Genomic DNA, 10,289 nt, shown 5'->3' with positions numbered 1-10,289 from the left:
CCATTTGGGTGGCCGAGCCCTGACCGTGTGCAGTCAACCCGCCCCCCCTCCCCCCCCGAGAGCTCAGCCGGAAAAGCCAGCCTCCCCCCCGCCGCCGGGCTGCACAAAACAACCCCCCCCACACACACCCAGCCGCGGGAGGCTGCCAAGTCTGGGCTCCGAGCCCTCGAATTCGAATGCCTAGCTGAAGACAGTCTCGCCGCCCCCCGCCCCAGCCAGCGCCGGACACAGGGCCATCGTGGCGGACACCCAGGGCTGGCTCCGGGCCAGTTTTGGCTCCCAGGGACACACTCAGGATAAAACCCCCCACCAGCGAAGCGGCTCTGCCGTCGGTGGCAAAGTCCGTCCCCTGCTGCGGCGGCAAATCTGATGGGGGGGGGAGGGGGAGAGGAACCGGGCTGGTCTGTGCACGCTGCTGGACGAGGACACGTCTTCAGCCCGCTCCTCCAGCATGGTTACTGTCCACACCCAGGAGCCACGTGCAGCAGCCGGGAATGCAGCCGGGAATGCAGCCGCCCGCCGCAGTGGGATGCTGGAGCAGCAGCAGCAGGAAAACGCGCCCAGCCCCTGCGGGCTCCAGCTCCTTCCTCTGGCTGGGCTTGTTTAAAACTCTCACCCCAGCGCGGTTCCTCGCACCCAGAGTTAGGGACCAGGTCTCCGCTTCGACGATACAACTTTGGGGCAGGGGGTAAACCACGTGCCAGGCTCGGGCAGGATCCCAGTAGATCCAGCTGTTATCCCCCCCGCCCCCCTCCATTAAGCCTTAGAGGCTCCCAGGAGCGCGGCGCAAGTTGATTTTCAAAAGCGGCGTCAGGGGGGCACCAAGGCAGCATCCAGTGCTGTGTCAGGCTGCCCGAACCAGCACAGGCTGGAAGACAAAGGTGCAGCCGAAGCAGCCCGGTGTTTGCTGCAGGTTTGCCCGAGCAAGCAGCGAACCCGCGAAGCGAGCACGAAGGCAGTTAGCCAAGACTGCAAACAAAACCTTTCCCTTCCCCCCCCCAGCTGGGAGCAGCTTCCTCCTACAGTCCGCTGGCTCCAGCAGTCACTCACACACGAGTGTCCCCTGGGCCCTAACGCTAAACCCGTTGGAGCACAGCCCGCCCTGCTTTCATATACTGTCTCTTTTTGAGCGAGCACAGCCCAGGAACAGTGACAGCGGAAGATCATTATAACAGCAGGTGTAGGTGGCCCAGTTGGGGCAGGCTTTCCCACTGCCTCTTATTCAAGGATATATAGGGTCGGGAAGCAATTCTTCCCCAGTCAGGTTGGCAAAGACCCTGGAGATTTTTCACCTTTTTCTGCAGCATGGGGCGCTTGCTGGAGGGGCTGGCCGAGTTTCTGTGTCCTGTGATGTGCAAACTAGATGAGCACAAGGGTCCCTTCTGGCCTTAAAGTCTACGAGTCAGGATGGAGTGTTTGCCTTTGGTTGGAGGATGAAAGATTCTTCTAGTCTTGGTAGAGCTGGACGTCTTTTACCAGCTGGATATTTCTTTGTTGCTCACTGCACCAAAAGGCATAGGATAGAATCCGCTCAGACCGGTCTTCTGGCTCAGGGTTGTGAGAAGAGCTGAGTGGTTAAAAACAAAAAACAAACCAAAAAGCACGATTGTCTCCCCCCCACCTTTTTCCACCCGATTTTTTAGCAAAGTTCTCACTGATATTTTAACATTTCAGACACTTAAATCAGTTCTATAGATGGTAAAAAGAGTAGAAAAACATTTCAATTATTTTTTTTTTCAGATTTCTTCCCCCCCTCCCCCATTTTTTGCCAAAACTGGGAATTGTTTAAAATGCTAATTGAAAAACCTGAAATATGGAAATTTGAGACACACTAGCTGTGATCAGCCTTGTCCCACTCTATGCAGCGTGTGTCTATCGTGGTCCCTTGGGTGTCTCTCTCTATAGCCAGTGTGGTGATAGGACATTGTTCAGCCCTGGTTCTTGGAAGGAGCTTATTCCTGGTGATGGATTCCATCTCTGCTCTGGGAACATTAACTAGGTTGACATGGTGTGTGCCCAGCAAGAGGATAAGCAACATAATTGCAGACACCTGTCTGCCTTTGAACAGTTTGCTGCATCCATCTGAATCCCAGTGGTTGTAGCAATTTCCCCTCACTCCCTCTGTTGGTAAAACAACTCTACAGCAAGCTATATACCAGCCATTTATTTTAGTGATGCTGGCTAAATCCTTCAGGCTGAAACTATTATTTTACTGAAGCTATTTTATCATGTTTGGGAGTTATTGGACCAGGCCTAATCTAGCCTTTCAAAAGGGTGTTCTTGGTCTTGATTACTGTAATTTGAAGAATACCCTTAAATGTTTCTATTGTGAGAAGAGGCTGTATAAAAATGGCATCTTTTTATTTAGATCTATGTCTTATGTGGAGTCTGAAATATTTCTGCTGACTGGGATAAAATAAGTTTTTAGCTATGTTGGCTGTGCAGTGGCTGACAGGTAAGAGAGTATGAGCTGGATTGTGTTCTGGGTCACAGGGGCAGAATTGTTCATTAAGTTCCAATTGCAGGGACCAAATGGTGCTCTCACATTTTCAGTGCAACTTTGCTGAAAGCAATGACATTGTACTGATTTAACAAGGGGCATACTCTGCACATGCATTAATTAACCAGAAAGAAAATAGCTTGCATTTCAAATTCCAGGCGGAGTTTGCAGAGCTGCAGTTCATTCCTGGGAAGGAGTCACTGCGAGCTAAGAGAAAAGCCAGTGAGCCTATACTAAAGATACTAGCCCAGAAAGCTGGAAAGGAGGAATCCTTCATAGTTTGGGCTGTTTGCGTTTCCTTTTATTTAAATGCTTCTGCTTAAGGACTAACAAAAGCACAGCCATACTCTTGTGGTCTATTCTAATCATAGAGTGGCCTGACATCCAGCCAAGATGCATTCAAGCATTTGATCCCTTCTGGGGCCACAGCATCCTTTAACACAGCTAATAGAAATATAAAGATAACTAAATCTTCAGCCCTAATCAGGCTCAGCTGGTGACCACTCTCCTTCAACTATAGTGCAATGTCCTCACAGCAGCTCCTGATCTTCCCTCAGGGGCAGTCTGTTTACTTCTCTGACTTCTATCAGCAAAGGGGAACTCACTCTCAGCTCTCCCACCTGATCTTTTCACCCCTTCAAAATCCACCCCCTTCATCTGCCCAGGCCCCAGACCCTCCTTATGTGCAGTCTGGTGCCTGTGTGGGGTTTACACCCTGTCACATGGAAACAAACCTTTACATGTTCAGGTACTGTGTTAAACTTAAGCGTTTTTACATTGCTCTGCCAGTGTACAAGGGCCTTACAGTAGGCATGAATGATATTTAATGGCATGCTGAGGGTCCTTTACACTGCTCAACCATTGCAAAGGAGCTGTAGTATAAGTAAGAATCAGGCCTAGTTCACAGAATTGAAAAATAATAGTCAAAATAAACAGTGTTTATGAAGGGCTTTATAGTTTTTAAAGAAACAAATGTCTCAGCTATTCACCAGAGTAGCTATGAGAAAACTAATAGTTCACTTCATAATCTAATACAGCGGTTCTCAACCTTTTTTCCCCCCCGAGTGCCACTCGGGCCAGGTACAGTCAGGTCAAGTACCACTTGACCTGACTGTACCCGACCCACATACCACTCGGGGGAAAAAAAGGGGGGGGGAGGACTTGCGGCAGCAGGGTTTCGCGCGCGGATTCGGCGGCGCGGTACAGCTTGCGTACCACCCAGCCTTCTCGTAAGTACCACTGAGCCAATTCTAAACAATTCTAAACAAACGTCTGCCACAGCTTGGATTTTTAAACTATTTGCCACTCAAGGAATATATCAGTTTTAACTTTGCTAAGTAATTTATATTATGATTTAGCCATGTAAACAGCAGTAAAGAAACTCTGAAGCAAGCTAAGGAGGCATAAAGGTGTTTAAAGACAGAACTGGCTGGAGATCAAGAAAACCTGGTTCCCAGAATAATGATTTAAACAAAAATAGTTAATAGAATTCACACTGATGGGTCCAAGATAAATTGCTTTGTACTAAAATATATATAATTACAGAGAACATGAGAGGGGAAAGGACTGAAAATAAGGCAGAATAATGGAAAGAAAAAGGAACACTCAAGTGAAGTTTCTAATGTGAAGAAGTTTGAATATAGGAGACTTATGGGTATAGCATGTAATACCAGGACAAATTTTACTAGCTGTTCATTTGTAGAGAATTAGAATCAATTCCCACGTTAGTTCATGAATGAAAATTAATTTGGTCATTTCTCTCAAATTCCTAGGGCAAATTCTGCCCTCATCCCCACCAGTATAAATCCAGAGTAACACCATTGCAATCAGTAGAATTCCCTTGCACTAACACTGATGGTGGACGTTAAAGCAGAATTTGGCCCTATCTGTTCATTTGGTGAGCTGAATTTTTATACTTTCTTCCAGTTATTTCAGCAGCTCTGTTTCATTTAGACTGGGATTTTCAAAGGAGTCGTAAGACGTTAGGTGCCCAGGTCATTTTGAAATTCACAGAGATGGATGCCTAACTTCCTTAGGCTGCTTTAGAAGGCCCAGCCTTTAAGGATTGTTGTACTCATTTTGGCCAGCAGTAAATAGAAAACAATACAAAAAGCTTGCAGGGGGAAGGGGGGAGAAAGATCTGATCACAGAAGTCAGTGGGAGAAACTTTCCCTTGATGGCGGTGGCTTTAGAGCAGGCAACTAACCCTGGGCACATTTTTAAACAATTGAAGAAATTTCTGCTACTTTTGTTCAATTTATTGTGTTGCAAAAAGGGGTCCTCTTTCGACAAGACAGACACAGAGACCCATACAAAGTAGGTACATACATGATGCAAAAAGGGTCATTCAATGTCCAGCTAGAACTGTGGATAACATTACTTTGATTCATTCCTTTTAAGGATGTGGGGGGGAAGCTGAAGTGAAACTTAAATATCAGGAGAAATATATTTTTATAATCTTAGCTCAAGTTACAGTTGCTAAGAGAAGACTGTTTTGTTTAAGTTCAAAGAGTTTATTAAGTACTGACAGCTTGGTGACCCTGCCAGTTTACAGAAGAATCCAGCCCATCATAACAGCGTATTATTTATTTGAAGAAGCAGGGGATTTTCAACTCTGTCTTTACAAGTGTTGGCCCCCAATTTCCTTAAGAAACATCTGCACCGCAGAGCTGTCCTTTTGTTAGCCTATATTCTTTTGGCAACTGACAACTTGCTCCGTTAGTGCAGAATGTTCCATACTGCACTTCCCCGAAAGTCTGAAAACAAGCCGCAGTGCTGTTATACATAACCCAGGTTCTGGTTTTCAGAGGTCTGGAGAAAGCTGTTTTCCCTCAGTTTGTTTCCTCAGTCTGGCCTCAATTCAGCAAACTCACCACGTCCTACATGTGCTTACAAGTGCTTTGCTGACTGGGGGGGGGCTTCAGCACATGCCTTGTGGAAACAGGACCTTTGTTGGGGGTAGTGGAAATATGGAGCTAGGCTGTGCAGGCACAGCCTCAGGCAGGCATGTTTCAGATCCCTAGGCACTGCTCTGCATACCTGGAAGCCTGCTTTATCTACTCCCTCCATTAGGCTGCAGCGGAACGCTCCTGCACTCCTGCTGGTCCTTCTCTGGGAACCCTGCTCCCGCACAGGGAACAAGTGGAGAGAAATGGGGAGGAGCAGAGGCCTGTGCTCCCCACTGGGAAAGCAAGGACTGCTATTGTGGGGGGCTCTTTGGCAGTCATACAAGCAGGGGGCATGGGTTCTCACACCTATCTCCCTTCGGCACAGGCCATCATGGTTTTAGTTAGAACGAAGACAAACTTTGTTCTCCGGAAGTTTTCCAAATCTTCCATCTGACATAGAGAAGACCTCAGTGGAGTGCTCTTTGATGCCACGATAGCCACTGCAGCTGTTATAACGATCCAGTCCAGTTCATTAAGCCAATCCTGAACTCAGCTAGGCCTTTCACAGATACGCATTTCAAAGAGAACAAGCCCCAAAACTCACTTGTTTAGAACTGCCAGTTTTCTCCTTGTTTCATGTCAGCAGCGGAACCTCACACGCTTCTGGTGGGAAGCCACAAAGTGCTACAAGTTTGCTCAAAACCATACCCACTTTTGTGCTAATTCTCTTGTACACTAAGGCCCCTTCTATGCTGCAACGGCAGCGCAAAGAGGAGGAAACAACCCTCTGAATGTACCCCTTGTACAGAGGCTGGAATAAGGGCTCTGTGCTGACCCTGCTCCGACCCGCTGCTGTAGGGGGTGTTTTGGGGAAGGGAAAGGGGATTGGCTGGAGCTCATTGTGCTACAGCTGCTCTCTGCTTCCCTTTCCAGAGCCCACATGCTTTTCTGACTTACACCAGGAGCCAGGCTGACCCTGACTGCTCCAGAATATAGGGAGTACAAGGTCACTTAAAAGCGCTTTTATTCCCCACTTCAATTCCTGCCTCAAACATAGGCAAAAGGGAACTGAGAATTAGGACCACTGACATCTGTGGAGTCATTCGCTATTTACATCATTGTAAGAAAGAAAGGAACCAGGCCTTAATTATGCAATACAGAGTAATGTTTCTACGGCACCCAGCCATGTAGGATCTGAGCTTTGACGTTACTTGTCTTGTTAAGTAAACTAATCATAGACAAAGAATTTAACAAAAAGCAACTATGTTGGAATAAGTCTTTGTAGAAAAAACCCAGAAAACAAAATCAAACAAAACCTTCAATCTTATAAACAGAAAATCAATAGGAAAGGAAATAGTTCTAAGCTCTGAAGAGTAATTGCAAACCTCCAAGGATAAAAACAAACAGCAAAGAGTAGCAGAACTTTTAAAAGATACAATATAAATATTTCTTACTCTTTTTTTTTTTTTTTCCACCCCAGGAACCAATTCCAGAAGAATCACAGTTTGCATCTGAATCATCCTAGAGAGGCTACATTCTGCCTTAATCTGTATACAGGCAATTCCCTGGAAATTAAGGAGGGCAGAAATAGGCCTAGGATTCTACATCCTCACATTCTTCTTTTTATTTAAAAATCTGATCTTCCACCTCAGGTGAGCCATCGTTAGTAGGGTATGTGGAGGAAATGGCTGATTTCTGGTGGCCCTTTGGTTTCTGTTCATTGCTAGTGCTCAAGGAGGAAGTTGGTTTAATGGAATCCTACTAACAGATTCCTAGATCTTCATCTGCTTAATAGACTGTGCCTGGGCCAGGGTTTGTGCTACAGAGACAGCTCAGAGCAGTCCCAGATTAGACAAACTAAGCCTTCTCGAAGGTTTCTGGTCTACTCACAGAGTTCTTATTCAAACTAAAGAATGAAAACTGTTAAAGTCTCTGACCACATGTCCTTCATACAACTCAACAGTTTGTCCTGAGGCACACGGAAGTTCTAGTACCTTCTGAGCAGTTGATCACATCTCCTGGTCAGCAAACTCTTGTCTAATTACCCACCTCTGCCTAAAGCTCTTTTTAAAGGCTTCCAGCCCATCTAGCCACATCTGCATCTGATTGCCTGAACTCAGGGAGGTACTTTCAGCTGGTTCTCTGAAACCCCAGCTGGGATTTAATCCCTCAAACTACTTGGTGGCCTTCCTGTCACAGGCCCCAATAGTGTGTGGCATAAGAGGGCTGTCACGTCCCTTCCAGGGGGCACTGAAGGACCTTACGCCCCAGCACAGCAGCTACTATGGTATATAGGGCTGGCTTTTATCCCTGGGAAGGGTTTAAACTAAATATTCTGGGCACAAATCCTTGAGTCAAAATCTGGAAACTGTCTCCCAGCATTCTAGTGGTTTCCTGGTTCATTTTAATTAGAAACCCCTAGACTACTTTCCACTTTGCAGACCATTTCTATTGAAGTCCATTACACATGGATCACACAATCCATTCTGCAGACGCTACTGCACCCAAAACCAGCTGAGTGGAACTTCCCACTAAACTTCCAAGTGAGAAGTTTGATTTAAGATGCTGAGCCTGGGAGTAAAAAAATGAGCCCTAAGCAGGGCTGTGTGTCCCTGTGCAGCAGTCCCAGTGCCTGTCACCTTTGCACTTTCTCCTTATATTTAGTCCAATTCCAAATATCCCCATTACCATTCATAAGGTATTCTCCCTGAACCTGTATTTAACAGCATCCACATGTGCCTAACTAGCATGGTGGGACTGTTCAAGACCTGGCTGCAAAGGGAAACTTATTAGGGTCCTAGTCTATTTCCCTTCTCCACAGCCTGCTCTGCACGTGTAAAGGTTCTGGAGGATGATGAGGGACAGGGGGAAAATAGGAAGGACCAGGAAGATGACACAGGGCATAAAAAAGTAGGGAGATAAAAGGTAACAGTAGCAAGTAAAGGAATGGGAATGCAGAGAAAGAAGGGAGATGAAGAGACTAAGATAGGGAAGGTGCAGATAACCATTTGTGCCACTTGGGGCACTAACATATCTAGAGCCGGCCCTGGGCATCTAAGTCTGCAGAACGCCTCCAGCAGCCTGTGTAGTACAAGCCAGTCCAATACATTCTGGGGCAGATTTTGACTGCAGCACAGGCTTCCTTCCCTCTGCCTTATACACAGACACAGGGGTTGGCGCTTTCCCTTGAGTATAAGGTGAGGAAGGATCACAGCACAGCTCTGGCACTAAACACTCTGCAGCCAGCTGAGAAGATGACTGCGGCCCATCCCCTTTCTACTTGCTGCCATTCCAGGGATTGCACTGCTATTCACTAGGCTGTGCTACACACTGTCCAAGGGCTGAACAGTTAGTCATTGCTCCTGGATGTGCTCCCCCAATTTCCATCCCTCTGCTTCTGTTCTCTTCAGCCACTACAGAGCCCTAAAGCAGCAGTGGTCAGTAATGGCCCAGTATTGCACTGTGGGGATTAGGATCCTCTTGAGACTTCTGTGAGCCAGGTGGGCATTACCATCCCCATTTTATGGAAGGGAAAACTGAGGCACAAGACCGAACAGAGACCTGCCTAAACTCACACAGAGGATCAATGGCATAGACATGAATAGGACCCAGGAGTCCTGCCCCCCAGTTCATGCTCAGGTAAAATATCACTTGTAAAATACATAAGACGGCAGAAACTCCATGGTGGGGGAAGAATGAGAGCTCAATACAGGCTTGTGTGTGTGAGGGGGACACGGTTCTTATTTCCAGTGAGTTGCCTAGCAATGACAGCGTGAGATTAGAACCTCACCCCCAGCTGCCCTAATAAGAACTGTTAGCCTAATATGGCAAGTTGTTGTTAACTGTGTTTAAAAAATTCGTTATTGAGTCATAAGTGTTTGGGGGTGAACCCTTTACACAAGGGACAGTCCTCTGCTGGTGCCTCCCCAATAAGTCTGGAAGGACCAGAGTGACAGACTTTTCCCAGGGCAAGACAAAGGCAGCAGTGACTAGAAGAGTTACTGCTGGGGGGAGCTGTTTTCCATTCAATCCTGAGATCCTGGAGGGAGCTTTCACTGCAGTCACCAGAGGTCGAGGTCGAAGGATAAGTGGGGAGAAGAGCACATGATAGTAATTAGCCCGGGATCCTGATAAACTGCAAGGAGGATTTTTAATTTTTACAAATGAACTTTTTGAGTCTCTTTCTTAAAGTTTGTGTGCCGTCCCCTATGGCTGGACAGGACTTCCCAGTGGTCAGCAAACAGCTCAGATGCTCCAAAAGCATAGGCCCCTTCCACTAGAGCTAAATGATGAATCTCTGTTCTCTGTTATCAATCTAGGGCCTATGACACACGGCTAGGCAGTTTTAAGTCTATAAAGAAGAGCAATATGAATAATAGTTAAAATGAGTTGCTGATCAATAGGCGCTATATTAGCCATTTACTTAAATATTAAGAACATGCTAGAATCTTCATTAAAGTATGAATAACTTCTGGTTTTTAGTTCAACATACGCAGCATGCAATAGGACCATACCATTGGCATTACTTGTAAAGTGTCAAGATTATGATAATATTTAGTTCAGCCTTGAGTGCAGGGGACTGGACTAGAAAACCTCTTGAGGTCCCTTCCAGTCCTACACTTCTATGATTCTATAATTTGATGTAATTGAGAAAACAATTTGTGTCAGCTCACTAAGTGCTGTGCCTAAAAGTCAATACTTAGCAAGTCCTTTAATGATATATGTGAAATGTGTCTCACCAGCTTATGCTACATTCATTATGCAAACCTGGGAAGATGGAGCACCTGCTTGTAAGATGAATGCACAAGTGCATGTATTAGGTCTCTACTCCATTGTGATACAGCTATATCACAAACACACTAAAAAAAATGCACAGCTATTCTCCAGAGACTTTGCTTCCA

The 10,289-nt window shown here is 46.2% G+C and overlaps 1 long non-coding RNA gene across 1 annotated transcript; it reads right to left on the bottom strand.

Moving 5' to 3' along the window:
• Positions 1-119: 119 nt before the first annotated feature.
• On the bottom strand, positions 120-7,415 carry LOC137147767 (uncharacterized). The gene is made up of 2 exons (XR_010918331.1): positions 7,383-7,415; positions 120-1,567 (listed from the first exon to the last, which is right to left on the bottom strand). It is a non-coding gene; the product is annotated as an uncharacterized lncRNA (long non-coding RNA).
• Between the last annotated feature and the right edge of the window lie 2,874 nt (positions 7,416-10,289).

This window comes from Emydura macquarii, unplaced genomic scaffold (assembly GCF_026122565.2).
Source record: "Emydura macquarii macquarii isolate MOO-44397 ecotype Brisbane River unplaced genomic scaffold, CSIRO-AGI_Emac_v2 contig_561, whole genome shotgun sequence".
NCBI lineage: Eukaryota > Metazoa > Chordata > Testudines > Chelidae > Emydura > Emydura macquarii.
This window is presented reverse-complemented; position numbering and strand designations above follow the sequence as displayed.